General features: G+C 38.9%; 1 protein-coding gene across 3 annotated transcripts in view; it reads right to left on the bottom strand.

Moving 5' to 3' along the window:
- Positions 1 to 13217, bottom strand: part of FAM237B (family with sequence similarity 237 member B) — a 41761-nt gene that overhangs the window by 26910 nt on the left and 1634 nt on the right. For all 3 annotated transcript variants that reach the window (XR_014266438.1, XR_014266439.1, XR_014266440.1), the window contains exon 2: positions 10550 to 10641. The gene's annotated coding sequence lies outside the window, so the exon portion shown is untranslated. The remainder of the gene's footprint in view (positions 1 to 10549; positions 10642 to 13217) is intronic.

The following is a 13217-nucleotide window of genomic DNA, read 5'->3' as shown; positions in this document are numbered from 1 at the left end:
TGACAACAAGGCAACAATGCATGTTTTTGTGATATATTTTTCAGGAGGATGTGCATGAGAATATGCTATGTGCACTTTTGTTGCCAACCAACATCACAGCTGCAGAACTATTCAAGTCTTTGAATGATTACATACCAGGAAAACTGAATTGGTCATTTTGTATTGGTATATGCACAGACAGAGCGGCTGCCATGACTGGATGGTTTTCTGGTTTCACAACTTGGGTCAAAGAGGTTGCTTCTGAACGTGAGTCTATGCACTGTGTCATCCATAGAGAAATGCTGGCTAGCCAAAAAATGTCACCTGAACTGAACAGCGTTTTGCAGGATGTGATTAAAATTATCAACCACATTAAACTACATGCCCTTAACTCACGTCTGTTCACGCAGCTCTGTGAGGAGATGGACGCAGAACACACGTCTTCTCTTATACACAGAAGTGAGGTGGCTTTCTAAAGGTAGATCACTGGTCAGAGTTTCTGAGTTACAAGAGCCACTCCAGAGACTTCTTTTAGAAAAACAGTCACCACTGGCAGCACATTTCAGTGATACTGAATGGGTCGCAAAACTTGCTTACTTGTGTGACATATTCAACCTGCTGAACAAACTCAATCTGTCACTTCAGGGGAGAACAACAACTGTGTTCAAGTCGCAGATAAAGTAGCTGCATTCAAAGCCAAACTGAAATTATGGGGGTGACGAGTGAACACTGGGATTTTTGACATGTTTCAAACATTAGCAGAGATTTTGAAAGGGACTAGCCAGGGCCTTCTTTCTCCCAGCTGGTGCATGATCACCTATCTCAGCTTTCAAAAGAGTTTGAGCATTACTTCCCAACCACAAAAGACCCCCGAACTGAGAAGGAATGGATCTGCAACCCATTTGTAAATAAGCCAGGTGAATCGACTTTGTCCGTGCTAGAAGAGGATCAACTGCTTGAGACTGCAAATGATGGTGGCCTTAAAAGTATGTTTGAGACAACTTCAAATCTCCATACGTTCTGGATTAAAGTCAAGACGGAATATCCTGAGATTGCCACAAAAGCACTGAAAAGCCTGCTTCCGTTTCCAACATCCTAACTTTGTGAAGGAGGGTTTTCTGAAGTAACAGCAACCAAAACAAGATTACATAGTAGACTGGATATAAGCAACACACTTCGGGTGTCACTGTCTCCCATCACCCCCAGATGAGACCATCTAGTTGCAGGAAAACAAGCTCAGGGCTCCCACTGATTCTGCATTATGGTGAGTTGTATAATTATTTAATTATATATTACAAAGTAATAATAATAGAAATAAAGTGCACAATAAATGTAATGCACTTGAATCATCCCGTAACCATCCCCCCCACCCCGGTCCATGGAAAAATTGTCTTCCACGAAACCGGTCCCTGGTGCCAAAAAGGTTTGAGACTGCTGTTTTATAGTAACTGCTTTAAATCTTTGTCTGCTAGCTTCAACATCTGGGGCATCTCCGGGTTGATCTTTGCTGATTGTCTTTTGTCTCAAAAATGAGTCACATTCCCATATTTCTTGATTTATTAAGTAATTTTAGGTTGTATCCTTAACATTGTAAATGTTATTTTCCAAACATCTTGGAGTCGGTAATACTCTCCCAAAGAATGTTAGTTTTTTTGTATGTTTGTTTGGTTTGGTTTAGTGTGCAATTGACTTAATTGGGCTATACCTTTTGGGCTTGGTTGCTTAAAGTTTGTCCTGTGCAGGAATAGTTCAGGCATCAGCAGAAGATTTATTAAAAAGATTTTAGGATCCCTTCTCTGGATCCCTCCTACCTTGGATCTTCCCCTTACTTTCCAGCAACTATACTTATCCCAAACTCATAACTCTCATTCTTCAAGCCAAAAAACCCAGCGTTTTGCAGCAGAATTTTAGTCAACCCGCAGGGAGCAGACTGAGGCCAGTCCTTAGGCTAGAAACTGAAAAAAGGGATCTGAGTATCTCCCTTCTTACAAACGGTCAACTGCCCTCCAGAATCTGCTTACTTTTGGTCATTCTAAGGATAAACTTACAGTTTATCATTGTTATATGTAGAAGGATCATCTGACAAGAGCAAATCATGTCAGAATTCCTCCATTACCCTCATTTTGTAGGTTAAGAAAACTAAGGCCTAAGGAGGTGTTTCCTTGTTCATAAGGAATTTATTGGAATTGGGGCTTGCCACCATGAGAGCTGAGTTGTCGTAGTAAGATAGATGTTATCGGGCAATTTCCTTAAATTTAATAAACATCACTAGTTTGAATTCATTGGCGTTACACCCAATCAATGTTAATCAAAATTCTATATTATAAAATATTGTAAAATAAATGTTATAACTTTTTATTATTTTTAAAAGACTTGGCTAGCAAAGTGCTAAAAGTAAAAGTTCCTAAAAGATATGTTTTATTGAGGATCTAAAAACTGTTTGAAACTAGTATATACACCTATGCAAACAAAAAAATCTAACATGAATGTTTATTTCAAAAGCTAAAATAAAAGGAGACCTTCAAGATGGAGGAGGAGTAAGACGTGGAAATCACCTTCCTCCCCACAAATACATCAGAAATACATCTACGTGTGGAACAACTCCTACAGAACACCTACTGAACGCTGGCAGAAGACCTCAGACCTCCCAAAAGGCAAGAAACTCCCCACGTTCCTGGGTGGGGCAAAAGAAAAAAGAAAAAACAGAGACAAAAGAATAGGGACGGGACCTGCACCTCTGGGAGGGAGCTGTGAAGGAGGAAAGGTTTCCACACACTAGGAAGCCCCTTCGCGGGTGGAGACTGCGGGGGGTGGAGGGGGGGAGCTTCGGAGCCACGGAGGAGAACGCAGCAACAGGGGTGCAGAGGGCAAAGTGGAGAGATTCCCGCACAGAGGATCGGTGCCAACCAGCACTCACCAGCCCGAGAGGCTTGTCTGCTCACCCGCCAGGGCAGGTGGGGGTTGGGAGATGATGCTCAGGCTTCGGTCGGATCCCAGGGAGAGGACTGGGGCTGGTGGCATGAACAGAGCCTGAAGGGGTCTAGTGCGCCACGGCTAGCTGCGAGGGAGTCCGGGAAAAAGTCTTGAGCTGCCAAAGAGACAAGAGACTTTTTCTTGCCTCTTTGTTTCCTGGTGCGCAAGGAGAGGGGATTCAGAGCGCCTCTTAAAGGAGCTCCAGAGACGGGCGGGAGCTGCGGCTATCAGTGCGGACCCCAGAGATGGGCATGAAACGCTAAGGCTGCTGCTGCCGCCACCAAGAAGCCTGTGAGCAAGCACAGGTCACTATCCACACCTCCCCTCCTGGGAGCCTGTGCAGCCCGCCACCGCCAGGGTCCCATGATCCAGGGACAACTTCCCCGGGAGAACGCACAGCGCGTCTCAGGCTGGTGCCACGTCACGCTGGCCTCTGCTGCCACAGGCTCGCCCCGCATCCGTACCCCTCCCTCCCCCCGGCCTGAGTGAGCCAGAGCCCCCGAAGCAGCTGCTCCTTTAACCCCGTCCTGTCTGAGCGAAGAACAGACGCCCTCAGGCGACCTACACGCAGAGGCGGGTCCAAATCCAAAGCTGAACCCCGGGAGCTGTGTGAACAAAGAAGAGAAAGGGAAATTTCTCCCAGCAGCCTCAGAAGCAGCGGATTAAAGCTCCACAAACAACTTGAAGTACCCTGCATCTGTGGAATACCTGAATAGACAACGAATCATCCCAAATTGAGGAGGTGGACTTTGGGAGCAAGATATATTATTTTTTCCCCTTTTCCTCTTTTTGTGAGTGTGTATGTGTATGCTTCTGTGTGAGATTTTGTCTGTATAGCTTTGCTTTCACCATTTGTCCTAGGGTTCTGTCTGTCCGTTTTTTTGTTTTTTTTTTTACTTGAAAAAGTATTTTTTCTTTTTTTCTTAATAATTATTTTTTATTTTTTATTTTAATAACTTTATTTTATTTTATCTTACTTTATTTTATTTTATTTTATCCTTTTTCTTTCTTTCTTTCTACTTTTTCTCCCTTTTATTCTGAGCCATGTGAATGAAAGGCTCTTGGTGCTCCAGCCAGGCGTCAGGGCTGTGCCTCTGAGGTGGGAGAGCCAACTTCAGGACACTGGTCCACAAGAGACCTCCCAGCTCCATGTAGTACCAAACGACGAAAATCCCCCAGAGATCTCCATCGCAACACCAAGACCCAGCTTCACTCAACAACCAGCAAGCTATAGTGCTGGACACCCTATGCCAAACAACTAGCAAGACAGGAACACAGCCCCACCCATTAGCAGAGAGGCTGCCTAAAATCATAATAAGGCCACAGACACCCCAAAACCCACCACCAGACGTGGACCTGCCCACCAGAAAGACAAGATCCAGCCTCATCCACCAGAACACAGGTACTAGTCCCCTCCACCAGGAAGCCTACACAACCCACTGAACCAACCTTAGCCACTGGGGACAGATACCAAAAACAACAGGAACTACAAACCTGCAGCCTGCGAAAAGGAGACCCCAAACACAGTAAGATAAGCAAAATGAGAAGACAGAAAAACACACAGTAGGTGAAGGAGCAAGGTAAAAACACACCAGACCTAACAAATGAAGAGGAAATAGGCAGTCTACCTGAAAAAGAATTCAGAATAATGATAGTAAAGATGATCCAAAATCTTGGAAATAGAATAGACAAAATGCAAGAAACATTTAACAAGGACCTAGAAGAACTAAAGAGGAACCAAGCAATGATGAACAACACAATAAATGAAATTAAAAATACTCTAGAAGGGATCAATAGCAGAATAACTGAGGCAGAAGAACGGATAAGTGACCTGGAAGATAAAATAGTGGAAATAACTACTGCAGAGCAGAATAAAGAAAAAAGACTGAAAAGAACTGAGGACAGTCTCAGAGACCTCTGGGACAACATTAAATGCACCAACATTTGAATTATAGGAGTCCCAGAAGAAGAAGAGAAAAAGAAAGGGACTGAGAAAATATTTGAAGAGATTATAGTTGAAAACTTCCCTAATATGGGAGAGGAAATAGTTAATCAAGTCCTGGAAGCACAGAGAGTCCCATACAGGATAAATCCAAGGAAAAACACGCCAAGACACATATTAATCAAACTATCAAAAATTAAATATAAAGAAAACATATTTAAAGCAGCAAGGGAAAAACAACAAATAACACACAAGGGAATCCCCATAAGGTTAACATCTGATCTTTCAGCAGAAACTCTGCAAGCCAGAAGGGAGTGGCAGAACATATTTAAAATGATGAAGGAGAAAAACCTACAACCAAGATTACTCTACCCAGCAAGGATCTCATTCAGATTTGATGGAGAAATTAAAACCTTTACAGACAAGCAAAAGCTGAGAGAGTTCAGCACCACCAAACCAGCTTTACAACAAATGCTAAAGGAACTTCTCTAGGCAAGAAACACAAGAGGAGGAAAACACCTACAATAACAAACCCAAAACATTTAAGAAAATGGGAATAGGAACATACATATCGATAATTACCTTAAATGCAAATGGATTAAATGCTCCCACCAAAAGACACAGACTGGCTGAATGGATACAAAAACAAGACCCGTATATATGCTGTCTACAAGAGACCCACTTCAGACCTAGGGACACATACAGGCTGAAAGTGAGGGGATGGAAAAAGATATTCCATGCAAATGGAAATCAAAAGAAAGCTGGAGTAGCAATTCTCATATCAGACAAAATAGACTTTAAAATAAAGACTATTACAAGAGACAAAGAAGGACACTATATAATGATCAAGGGATCGATTCAAGAAAAAGATATAACAATTGTAAATATTTATGCACCCAACATAGGAGCACCTCAATACATAAGGCAAATACTAACAGCCATAAAAGGGGAAATCGACAGTAACACAATCATAGTAGGCGACTTTAACACCCCACTTTCACCAATGGACAGATCATCCAAAATGAAAATAAATAAGGAAATACAAGCATTAAATGATACATTAAACAAGATGGACTTAATTGATATTTATAGGACATTCCACCCAAAAACAACAGAATACACATTTTTCTCAAGTGCTCATGGAACATTCTCCAGGATAGATCATATCTTGGGTCACAAATCAAGCCTTGGTAAATTTAAGAAAATTGAAATCGTATCAAGTATCTTTTCCGACCACAACGCTATGAGACTAGATATCAATTACAGGAAAAGATCTGTAAAAATACAAACACATGGAGGCTACACAATACACTACTTAAAAATGAAGTGATCACTGAAGAAATCAAAGAGGAAATAAAAAAATACCTAGAAACAAATGACAATGGAGACATGATGACCCAAAACCTATGGGATGCAGCAAAAGCAGTTCTAAGAGGGAACTTTATAGCAATACAAGCCTACCTCATGAAACAGGAAACATCTCGAATAAACAACCTAACCTTGCACCTAAAGCAATTAGAGAAAGAAGAACAAAAAACCCCAAAGTTAGCAGAAGGAAAGAAATCATAAAGATCAGATCAGAAATGAATGAAAAAGAAATGAAGGAAACAATAGCAAAGATCAATAAAACTAAAAGCTGGTTCTTTGAGAAGATAAACAAAATTGATAAACCATTAGCCAGATTCATCAAGAAAAAAAGGGAGAAGACTCAAATCAATAGAATTAGAAATGAAAAAGGAGAAGTAACCACTGACACTGCAGAAATACAAACGATCATGAGAGATTACTACAAGCAACTCTATGCCAATAAAATGGACAACCTGGAAGAAATGGACAGATTCTTAGAAATGCACAACTGCTGAGATTGAACCAGGAAGAAATAGAAAATATGAACAGACCAATCACAAGCACTGAAATTGAAACTGTGATTAAAAATCTTCCAACAAACAAAAGCCCAGGACCAGATGGCTTCACAGGCGAATTCTATCAAACATTTAGAGAAGAGCTAACACCCATCCTTCTCAAACTCTTCCAAAATATTGCAGAGGGAGGAACACTCCCCAACTCATTCTACGAGGCCACCATCACCCTGATACCAAAATCAGACAAAGATGTCACAAAAAAGAAAACTACAGGCCAATATCACTGATGAATATAGATGCAAAAATCCTCAGCAAAATCCTAGCAAACAGAATCCAACAGCACATTAAAAGGATCATACACCATGATCAAGTGGGGTTTATTCCAGGAATGCAAGGATTCTTCAATATATGCAAATCAATCAACGTGATACACTATATTAACAAATTGAGGGAGAAAAACCATATGACATTTCAATAGATGCAGAGAAAGCTTTTGACAAAATTCAACACCCATTTATGATAAAAGCCCTGCAGAAAGTAGGCATAGAGGGAACTCTCCTCAACATAATAAAGGCCATATATGACAAACCCACAGCCAACGTTGTCCTCAATGGTGAAAAACTGAAACCATTTCCACTAAGATCAGGAACAAGACAAGGTTGCCCACTCTCACCACTTTTATTCAACATAGTTTTGGAAGTTTTAGCCACAGCAATCAGAGAAGAAAAAGAAATAAAAGGAATCCAAATTGGAAAAGAAGATGTAAAGCTGTCACTGTTTGCAGATGACATGATACTATACATAGAGAATCCTAAAGCTGCTACCAGAAAACTACTAGAGCTAATCAATCAGTTTGGTAATGTAGCAGGATACAAAATTAATGCACAGAAATCTCTTGCATTCCTATACACTAATGATGAAAAATCTGAAAGTGAAATTAAGAAAACACTCCCATTTACCAATGCAACAAAAAGAATACAATATCTAGGAATAAACCTACCTAAGGAGACAAAAGACCTGTATGCAGAAAATTATAAGACACTGATGAAAGAAATTAAAGATGATACAAATAGATGGAGAGATATACCATGTTCTTGGATTGGAAGAATCAACATTGTGAAAATGACTCTACTACCCAAAGCAATCTACAGATTCAATGCAATCCCTATCAAACTACCACTGGCATTTTTCACAGAACTAGAACAAAAAATTTCACAATTTGTATGGAAACACAAAAGACCCCGAATAGCCAAAGCAATCTTGAGAAAGAAAAATGGAGCTGAAGGAATCAGGCTCCCTGACTTCAGACTATACTACAAAGCTACAGTAATCAAGACAGTATGGTACTGGCACAAAAACAGAAATATAGATCAATGGAACAGGATAGAAAGCCCAGAGATAAACCCACACACATATGGTCACCTTATCTTTGATAAAGGAGGCAAGCATATACAGTGGAGAAAAGACAGCCTCTTCAATAAGTGGTGCTGGGAAAACTGGACAGGTACATGTAAAAGAATGAAATTAGAACACTCCCTAACACCATACACAAAAATAAACTCCAAATGGATTAAAGACCTAAATGCAAGGCCAGACACTATAAAACTCTTAGAGGAAAACAAAGGAAGAACACTCTTTGACATACATCACAGCAAAATCCTTTTTGACCCACCTCCTAGAGAAATGGAAATAAAAACAAAAATAAACAAATGGGACCTCATGAAACTTCAAAGCTTTTGCACAGCAAAGGAAACCATAAACAAGACCAAAAGACAACCCTCAGAATGGGAGAAAATATTTGCAAATGGAGCAACTGACAAAGGATTAATCTCCAAGATTTACAAGCAGCTCAGGCAGCTCAATAACAAAAAAACATACAACCCAATCCAAAAATGGGCAGAAGACCTAAATAGACATTTCTCCAAAGAAAATATACAGATTGCCAACAGACACATGAAAGAATGCTCAACATCATTAATCATTAGAGAAATGCAAATCAAAACTACAATGAGATATCATCTCACACCGATCAGAATGGCCATCATCAAAAAATCTAGAAACAATAAATGCTGGAGAGGGTGTGGAGAAAAGGGAACACTCTTGCACTGTTGGTGGGAATGTAAATTGATACAGCCACTATGGAGAACAGTATGGAGGTTCCTTAAAAAACTAAAAATAGAACTACCATACGACACAGCAATCCCACTACTGGGCATATACCCTGAGAAAACCATAATTCAAAAAGAGTCATGTACCAAAATGTTCATTGCAGCTCTATTTACAATAGCCAGAACATGGAAGCAACCTAAATGTCCATCATCGGATGAATGGATAAAGAAGATGTGGCACATATATACAATGGAATATTACTCAGCCATAAAAAGAAACGAAATGGAGTTATTTGTAGTGAGGTGGATGGAGTTAGAGTCTGTCATACAGTATGAAGGAAGTCAGAAAGAGAAAAACAAATACAGTATGCTAACACATATATATGGAAACTAAGGGAAAAAAAGAAAGGTCATGAAGAACCTAGTGGCAAGACGGGAATAAAGACACAGACCTACTAGAGAATGGACTTGAGGATATGGGGAGGGGGAAGGGTAAGATGTTACAAAGTGAGAGAGTGGCATGGACATATATACACTACCAAACGTAAAATAGATAGCTAGTGGGAAGCAACCGCATAGCACAGGGAGATCAGCTCGGTGCTTTGTGACCACCTAGAGGGGTGGGATAGGAAGGGTGGGAGGGAGGGAGATGCAAGAGGGAAGAGATATGGGAACATATGTATATGTATAACTGATTCACTTTGTTATAAAGCAGAAACTAACACACCATTGTAAAGCAATTATACTCCAATAAAGATGTTAAAAAAAAAACGAAATTAATACTAAAATATCTGGGAGCTCTGCAGTAATCAAATGAAAGATTTAGTGCTGTTGCAAGAACTAGACTGAATGAATAAATGAATTGAAAGGCCAAAAGGAATTATTACCGATTTAATTTTTTTAAAGTATATCTCTATTCAGTGTCTATGATCCTTAAGAAAGGTTCAAAAAACTGTATATATTTTATACTCTATAAAACTCTTTTTTTTTTAACATCTTTATTGGAGTATAATTGCTCTACAATGGTGCGTTAGCTTCTGCTGTATAACAAAGTGAATCAGCCATACGTATACACATATCCCCATATCCCCTCCCTCTTGCGTCTCCCTCCCTCCCACCCTCCCTATCCCACCCCTCTAGGTGGTCACAAAGCACCGAGCTGATCTCCCTGTGCTATGTAGCTACTTCCCACCAGCCATCCATTCTATATTTGGTAGTTATACTCTATAAAACTCTTGAACAAAATGAGTTCTCAATAAACTTCATTTCCAACCATAGCCTCCAATAAGTTATGTGTTCTGCACCATCTCAGAGTGTATTCTCTGCCATGAGTCTAAGTAGGCTATATAATGAGTGCAATGTGTACAAACGCTGTTCCATTCCAAAGCTGTAGCTTACCATGTACAGAGTGATAGTCTAACACACATGCCTAGGACAATGATTTACATATTCTTACAATACATTTTTCTAGAAGAGAATATTTTAACTGATTAATTTATGATGTGGTAGTAATAAAGACAAAATAATACAGGAGTAAGCTAATATAAACATTAATTTCCTTATTTTTAATTACTATTCAAATTATCTAAGAATTCTATTTGTTAGTAAGTGGTTACTGCTTTATGAAATATCAGTAATAAGTAACAAAGAAAATGGTTTAGGTAAATGAGAACTCAATACACTACCAACTTTCCTGCTGCATGAGTACTCTTGTTTTGGACAAGCAGAAGTATCATTATCAAAGGCCCTTCTGATAATTCCACTGTCATTCTTATACCTGTAGATGATTAAAAGAAAGTATAAAAAAGAGAGCCCTCAATGACCCATAGTATAGCAGAAGCCCCTTAAAACTTTTTTCTTCCTCTAGTACAAATGGTTGACAATGGGGGTCTTCAAAACATGATTCATGGGGCTTCCCTGGTGGCGCAGTGGTTGAGAATCTGCCTGCCAATGCAGGGGACACGGGTTCGAGCCCTGGTCTGGGAGGATCCCACATGCCACGGAGCAGCTGGGCCCGTGAGCCACAATTACTGAGCCTGCGCGTCTGGAGCCTGTGCTCCGCAACAAGAGAGGCCGCGATGGTGAGAGGCCCGCGCACCGTGATGAAGAGTGTTCCCCACTTGCCGCAACTGGAGAAAGCCCTCGCACAGAAACGAAGACTCAACACAGTCATAAATAAATAAATAAAAGAACGTGAATTTCTTTTAAAAAAAAAAAAAAAACATGATTCAACTATTTCTTAGGATTTCTATATATATATATTTCTAAGAAAATAACCTTTCAGTGATACCCTTCAAATTAAAAACAGGGTGCATTAAAAGCAAAACAAAATCATGTTCAGTAGAAATGTTTTTTCCACTCACTATGAATTCATGTATCAATAATATTAAAATTTGCTTCTTTCATTAACACAACTACTGTGCTTAATTATTCTTACTTAGTTATTCCGTAACCAAGGCAGGGTTCTAGCACATAGCTGAGTGTGTGGGACAAATTAGGAACTTGGTAATTGTTACATGAATGAATAAATGAAGAAACTAAAAATCCTTAGCAAGAAAGGCAATAAATTCACCTTTTTTTTTCTTTACATAGGCCTTGTTTCAGGACAATAATTACATGATCTGAGGCCCTTACTTTGACAATACTACATTTTAACTTAGAGATGAAGAGCTTAGACGGTATATAGCTCTCATTTGTTCAGTCATTTACTTTTATCATCTAGGAGAACTTCATTTTATCGTATAGTGTAAGACCCCAATTTATAATGATTCTCAGAGTAACAATATTTTTAACAGTATGAAACTGAAAGAATATTTGACGTTAGTTTTGGGGATTATAAGGCTGTTGAGTGAGAGTAACTTTATGCCCCACTTCAGGTAATTCATATGTCATAGGAATTAGCAATCTAGCTATTGTCTTTCCTAAAAAAATAAATTAACAAATATTCAGAGAGTATATATTGAGCCAAAGGACCTGTTAGGAAATATAAAAAAGGGTAAGGTGTAGACATCTGAGTAGTTGATGGTAACATATGCCCCTTAAAAAAAAAATCTTTTCAAGATCAAGGTGGCAATAAGATATAAAGATGGAATGTCCAAGAAAGGAACTTTATAAATGTTCCCATCTGAAACATGGATACAGCACTCATGCTGAGCCCATGAGGGGATCTTGAATTCAGTGATCTGATTAAATCTGTATGTTTAAGGGAGAAAAAAAAAAACCACTCCTCTGGAGATCATACGGATAAAGGACTATAGTGAACAAGACCGTTGTGTTATTTTCTTTGTACATGAACGCTAGTGAAACCTGCTAAGTTGGGTTATAGAATCAATAAAGTAATTAAAGTTAGACTGAATCTTATAGAAACAATGTTAGCTGCTACCTTCTCTTATACAAAGGATACCAAAAAGCCTCCGCTTCTTTCACATATTCCCCCCATGGAAGGATCTCCCACACTAACGCTTGAACTTTTTTAGTAGAAGCTAGAGCCTTTTATTCATTTTACAATTAGAGATAAAAACTAAAAGTAAATGCCCTGAGAATCAACACACTGACTTAAAATCACATCAGCTTGTAAAATGCAGTTATCAAAGCTATGCCTGAGATCCAGTTTTGATATGTACTGTGAGGGGAAAGCAGAAGGGTACTTAGTACCTGTAGTAAGAAGAGGCAATTAAAAGAAAGGGAGTGGGGGATGCAGAAAAGGGAGGTTAAGAACTAAAAAAAACCCAATTATGTCAACGTTCTGTCCTTGGGGTGGCTCCGGAAGAGGAACTGCAGAGAAGAAGAATTTTCTTAGGACGTACTAGTAAATCCAATTTAATGATTACTTCTTGCTAACCTATATCATTATAACAAAAATTATAGATGATGAAGAGTATCAGAAAGTTAATATCACAGCAAATGCTGAGGTAAATTACCTCTTGAGTAACTATAGTAACAGAGAGAAGCGGGATGATTATAAAAAAGCATTATAAAGTGCTAGATTTAATTATATTTGTTCATTTTATGCTTAAAGTAATAAACTACACTAAAATGTTTATTAGATTAAATGTAATGTGGTATTCAGGATTGAGTCCTGGAACAGAAAAGGTTATTGTCGAAAAGCTAGTGAGATCAAATAAAGTCTATAGTTTGGTTAAGAGTATTGTAGCAACATTAATTTCCTAGTTCTGACAAATGGTTATACAAGACGTTAACTTTAGGGCAAGCTGAGTAAAGGGTATATAGGACTCTTTGGGCTATCTGTGTACCTTTCCTGTAAATTTAAATTATTCCAAAATAAAATGCTTATTAGAATGCTTATTAGTTATTTTTATTAGAATAACTCTAGTTTACAACATTTAAAAATAT

Source organism: Balaenoptera physalus (genome assembly GCF_965194825.1).
Source record: "Balaenoptera physalus genome assembly, chromosome: 8".
Lineage (NCBI taxonomy): Eukaryota > Metazoa > Chordata > Mammalia > Artiodactyla > Balaenopteridae > Balaenoptera > Balaenoptera physalus.
Note: the sequence above shows the minus strand (reverse complement) of the source record. Positions and strands in the feature narration are given on the sequence as shown.